Genomic DNA, 6,414 nt, shown 5'->3' with positions numbered 1-6,414 from the left:
TACCGGGATGGATTTTATTTGCTATTGGGATCAGTACAATCGCTACTTCGACTTCTCTCTCACTTATTGTTAATAAGTGCACATTTACCCTTTGTTCTTGACAAACCACCAAGATATCTGAGGTGTGTGCCCATGCCAGCGTCCTTGAATGTTAATTAGATATAAGCACAAAACAAAGTTAAAATGAAATCAATGCAAACATACGTGCGTAAACACTCGCACGCACGCACACACACAGAGACACACACACGCACGCACACACAAGGAAGCAATCGCGCACGCAAAGCCTCGCATACTCGCAGTCATGCACAGACAGCCTCACACGAATGCACTCTCACACACACAGCCTCACACACTCAACTCACGGATAGACATCCTCAAACGCACGCACTCACGCACACACAGCCTCACACGCGAGCATACAGACACATACAGTATGTATCATTACCTTTTTGATATACTGTTGAGAGTTTCGTGCAAATGCATTATAAAATGTGTGTCATGAGTTTCAAAACAAAACAAAATTCACGTGATTTGGTGTCAAGCCTTCTACAAACGACACGCTTTATACGAACCTACGGAAGCGTATTCGTGCCATCATATATGTTAGCAAGTAACAGTTATGTTATAAGGTGTAGTGGCACTAATACGCTTCCGTACGAACCACCTGTTATAACACATATTTCCACCCTCACATATATAAAGGCTTTATAATGGTACAGGCCACCCTCTACAGGTTTGTTACGTAGAATGGCCTTTGTTATATAGATCTCATGCCATACTTTTAATTGAAAAAGTATATGTGTAAAATAGGGTTGAAAGACTAAAACTGCTGTAGAATGTGGAAATGCTATTTTTTGAAATGTGTAATATTTATCTATGGAACCGTTCATAATTTTCAATATTTTCAAGCGCGTACAAAAAGTATGCTTTGTATATTTTTTCGTTTTTTTATTTTTTTGTGTACCCTTTACTTCTACTCCTAAAGAACGCACATAAAAAATGTTGATTTTGTAAAGAATATTTTTATCAAATGTAATAAATGAAAATAAATTAAGCACCACCGGAATTGTATTGCAGCGAAAAAGGCGTGGTTGCCTGTGCCGAAACTGGTTTAAACCAGATACCGATATATATATATTTTTTTTTTACATATTCTGTATTCAGGGCCGTAGCTAGGATTATTATTATTATTAATATTATTATTATTATTATTATTTTTTTTTGGGGGGGGGGGGGGGGGGCAACTGAGTAGTTAGTAGTCTAAAACTCCTTAAACGGTTAAGAAGAGATTTTCTTTATGTTTCTATAATCTTTCCCGGAATTTTTTTACCCCCCCCCCCCCCCCCCCCCCCCCCCCCACACACACACACACTAGAATACATTAAATATTGATGTAACGACAGTGTCACTTGCTGTCTCTTTCAGTATCATCTGTATACGCAGAACCTTTTTGAATCCACAAAATGTTCTCAATTACTTGCGAAGAATAAGTTAAAATATGGACAAAACTTGTTGGTGCTTAATTTATTTCCAAAGATGTGTGCGTGCGTGTGTGTGTGTATATATATATATATATATTGTGTTTCTTTAAAAGCATACGTCAACAGTAACCCCATTCCACATAACGTACGATTCGTATGCTCGTGAACATTGATAATTGTGAACGGCCCCTAAATAACTGACATGTAACTGTACTGTGCTGGAGCAGAAGGAATATTGCTAAGCGAAAACAGAATGAGAAACTGAAGTTCTACCTCGCATCGTACAGATTTGTGCAGCAAAGGGATTGTTGGGATTGAAACGGATCGTAATATGAGACTAACTATTAATACAATGATATTACACGTACTTGTCGTAGATGTTAATATTGTTACTGCTCTCTCATATGTTTGTCCGTTAACATCGCCTGGCCATAAAGGGACTATTATAGCCGTTTTTGATAACTAAAATCATACTTTACTTAGATTTTATTATTTAGATTATCAATTTCCATACATTCGAAGTGGATTTGGTCATCCCAGTGTTTCTAATATCACAAAATGCATTTCACATATTTTTAAAAACGCACGTGCATCTGAGAAGTAACATTTATGGATTCGAGTTTAAGTCTATTTTCAGAAGGTATTTCACCATTTCAAAGTCACAGACTCATGTTTCACACAATTGTAACTTTATCCAAATGTGTCACAGGTTTGTAGATTAACTAAACTTCGTGTTAATTTTCACAGGTTGAAACTAGGGTCTGTCCCTTTAACTAAACTTAGTGTTAATTTTCACAGGTTGAAACTAGGGTCTGTCCCTTTAACTAAACTTCGTGTTAATTTTCACAGGTTGAAACTAGGGTCTGTCCCTTTAACTAAACTTCGTGTTAATTTTCACAGGTTGAAACTAGGGTCTGTCCCTTTAACTAAACTTCGTGTTAATTTTCACAGGTTGAAACTAGGGTCTGTCCCTTTAACTAAACTTCGTGTTAATTTTCACAGGTTGAAACTAGGGTCTGTCCCTTTAACTAAACTTCGTGTTAATTTTCACAGGTTGAAACTAGGGTCTGTCCCTTTAACTAAACTTCGTGTTAATTTTCACAGGTTGAAACTAGGGTCTGTCCCTTTAACTAAACTTCGTGTTAATTTTCACAGGTTGAAACTAGGGTCTGTCCCTTTAACTAAACTTCGTGTTAATTTTCACAGGTTGAAACTAGGGTCTGTCCCTTTAACTAAACTTCGTGTTAATTTTCACAGGTTGAAACTAGGGTCTGTCCCTTTAACTAAACTTCGTGTTAATTTTCACAGGTTGAAACTAGGGTCTGTCCCTTTAACTAAACTTCGTGTTAATTTTCACAGGTTGAAACTAGGGTCTGTCCCTTTAACTAAACTTAGTGTTAATTTTCACCGGCTGAAACTAGGGTCTGTCCCTTTAACTAAACTTCGTGTTAATTTTCACAGGCTGAAACTAGGGTCTGTCCCTTTAACTAAACTTAGTGTTAATTTTCACAGGTTGAAACTAGGGTCTGTCCCTTTAAAGTGTGTGTATTATCGGATGAGGGATTATACTCGTGTTAACATGTGGGAGGTAGACTATCGATTAATTATGGCATTTATTATATAACATTTAGTGAAATATCTCAAAATATCAGTGAAATAAAAGTGCTATCAGTCACTCAGTGAAAATAACACATTTTAGAGTGAAAATTTCACTCTCAAATGTGTTATCGTCACTGTAGAAAGTTTTTTCTTCACAATAAGAAAACCGGTACTATTTTGCTGATGGCATTTGAAAAACAAAGGTAAATTAAAGGTAGTTATATAACAAATAGAATATTTCATGTCTTTTGTCAAATATGATTTATATCTCATCTCGTGAAGTTTTCAATCATATCACACTCGTCGTGTAAGTGAGATGTGATTGCAAACTTCACTCAATGAGATATAAATCATATTTGACAAAAAAACATGAAATATCCTGTATGTATTATTTAAATTATTTAAATATTTTCATCGAGTTACAAATATACCTTCACATTTGGTTTCGAAGTCGCACCACAATTTAACAGTTGTGGGCAAAATGCATACCATAGGGCTATGTTCTACATTTACAGTTCCCCTAAAAGTCAGAGTTTGTTTGGTTGACGATACTACTAGTGAACAAATATTTATTAATCATCGGCTTATCCATTAGCAGCAAGGGATCTTTTGCATGCACTTTCCCAAATATTGGTTGCATTAGCTCTGGACACGTGGTTAGGCCATCGGTCTACAGGCTGGTAGGTACTGGGTTCGGATCCCAGTCGAGGCATGGGATTTGTAATCCAGATACCAACTCCAAACCCTGAGTCAGTGCTCCACAAGGCTCAATGGGTAGGTGTAAACCACTTGCACCGACCAGTGATCCATAACTGGTTCAACAAAGGCCATGGTTTGTGCTATCCTGCCTGTGGGAAGCGCAAATAAAAAATCCCTTGCTGCTAATCGGAAGAGTAGCCCATGTAGTGGCGACAGCGGGTTTCCTCTCAAAATCTGTGTGGTCCTTAACCATATGTCTGACGCCATATAACCGTAAATAAAATGTGTTGAGTGCGTCGTTAAATAAAACATTTCTTTCTTTCTTTCTATCAAAAAAAATAAAAAATAAAAAATGATATAAGATTCTGCAAGTAAAGGTCACAATAAACAGCAGTTACATGCTGTGTTGCTAAGCGTTCGATACTAAGCCAGCGCTGATAAGCGTACACGTATTGTACGTTGCTGAGAGTCCGTTGACAAGCATACGTAACAATCAATTATGACGTCATAACTGCGACCTTTAACTTCGTTATCATGTAAGTATTGGTATTTTAAAGTCTCTCTCTCGTTATCTATTTGTCTCATCTTTTTCTTTTCTCTCTGTCCTGTCTCTGTCTCTTCCTCATTCTTTCTCACACACGCTCATGCTCTCTCCCGCTTCGCTCTCATATATCAAAACTCACTCTCTCTCTCTCTCTCTCTCTCTCTCTCTCTCTCTCTCTCTCTCTCTCTCTCTCTCTCTCTCTCTCTCTCTCTCTCAAACTTATCAAATGTCTGACATCGATTTCACAATGAGTAATGAATAAAGGTGCTCTAGTGGTATCGTCGAACAAAACACATTTTCACTTTTAATATATATATATATATATATATATATATATATATATATATATATATATATATATATATATAATTATACTGACGGAAAAAAGAAACGCAAGTTTGTTTTTGGTGGTAAATATTTCAAATGTTTTATTGATGATTATTTGTTTGGAGTTTTAGGTTTTGTCTTCATTACTGAATAAATTATGACACGTTTTGTATGGAAAACGTTGACATGTGTATACTCTACGCCATTTCCTGATCCAAATAATTAGCATGCGTGCCAACCCCGGGCTGCAGTCGCTGCACGAATTTTCCTTACCATTAACCCAATCAAGTTATTTACGGTCCTTTGTGGGATGTTATTCCACTCATGAAGAAGGAACTGCGTGAGGACGTTGACGTGCTTCCTGGCCCTCCTGTCCAGCTCGTCCCACAAATGCGCAATCGGGTTCAAATCTGGACTGTAGGGTAGCCAATCGAGCACTGGACATGGTTTTCGTTGAGGAAGTTAAAGACAAACCGTCGCAACATGCGGCCTCGCATTATCCTACTGCAACGTAAGGTTACGCGTATGGATAAGTGAAAGGACGTGAGGCCTGCTGACCTGATCCCAATATTTTACGGTTGTAAGATTACCCTGTTGTTTTTCTTAACGCACGCATCTGAATATCGCTCACCTCGACGGATAAAAAAACACGTTGTCGGCCATCTGACCAGTAAGGCGAGAACCGAGATTCGTTAGTGAATAACACACGTCTCCAGCGGGCTAAGTGAAACCGATTTGGTGCATGATCACGCAAACATTGTAATCGACGTTGACGTCGCCTGGGAGTAAGTTGCGGACCAACGTAGGGACGTCTTGGCCTTAAGTTGATCTCCCGCAACCGATTCCAAACCGTTCGTGGACACACTGGACGACCATGAGTGCCTACAACCTGATTCGCTTTCTCCGTAGCCGTCTGAAATCCGTCACGGAGGTGTGCGAGACGTATACATCTGTCTTGACGCGGCATAGTAACGCGCAGACGTCCGCTCCTGGGACGGTCGGCTACTCTTCCTGTCTCCGTGACGCCCAACTAAACGAGCTATCGTTAATGCATGTACCCCAAATTGCTGAGCGACGCGACGTTGCGATTGCCCATGCATAATTAAAGCAATGGCCCTACACATATCAACTTGTAACATTCGCTGCATTTTTTTTTCAATCGTGTTGAAATGAAATGTTGTGCACTCGATGTGTACTGTTCAAAACTTCGATTTGTTATAGTGTTCATAGCACGTGACAGTGGCCCGGATGGACGCTTTCCTGACAAATCGGTAAAAAACCCATTCAGCTTTGTGCGTCCTCACGTTTGGGCCAATTTTAACTAGGGATTCTTTGGACAGTACAACGAGGTAGCTATATGTCAAATGTTACTACATATGGTATACGGATAAAAAGGTTATATTACCAAAATTGGACTTGCGTTTGTGTTTTCCGTCAGTATATATATATATATATATACTCTTCAAAAAAGGTAGGGGATTTACAATTTACAATTGCCAAAATTGTAAGGTATATTAGCTGTGGGGAATGGTTATATGCGTGTGTGTGTGTGTGTGTGTGTGTGTGTGTGTGTGTGTGTGTAAGTATGTATGCATTGATGTATGGATATTTATATATTGTATGTATGTCGAAGTTGACTATTAACTATTTCTCGGTCCAGCCTGTGCACCACGACTGGTATATCAACGGCCGTGGTATGTGCTATACTGTCTGTGGGATGGTGCATATAACATATCCCTTGCTGCAAATAGAAAAGAGTAG

The sequence above is a fragment of the Gigantopelta aegis genome, chromosome 14, assembly GCF_016097555.1.
Source record: "Gigantopelta aegis isolate Gae_Host chromosome 14, Gae_host_genome, whole genome shotgun sequence".
NCBI classification, from domain to species: Eukaryota; Metazoa; Mollusca; class Gastropoda; order Neomphalida; family Peltospiridae; genus Gigantopelta; species Gigantopelta aegis.
This window is presented reverse-complemented; position numbering follows the sequence as displayed.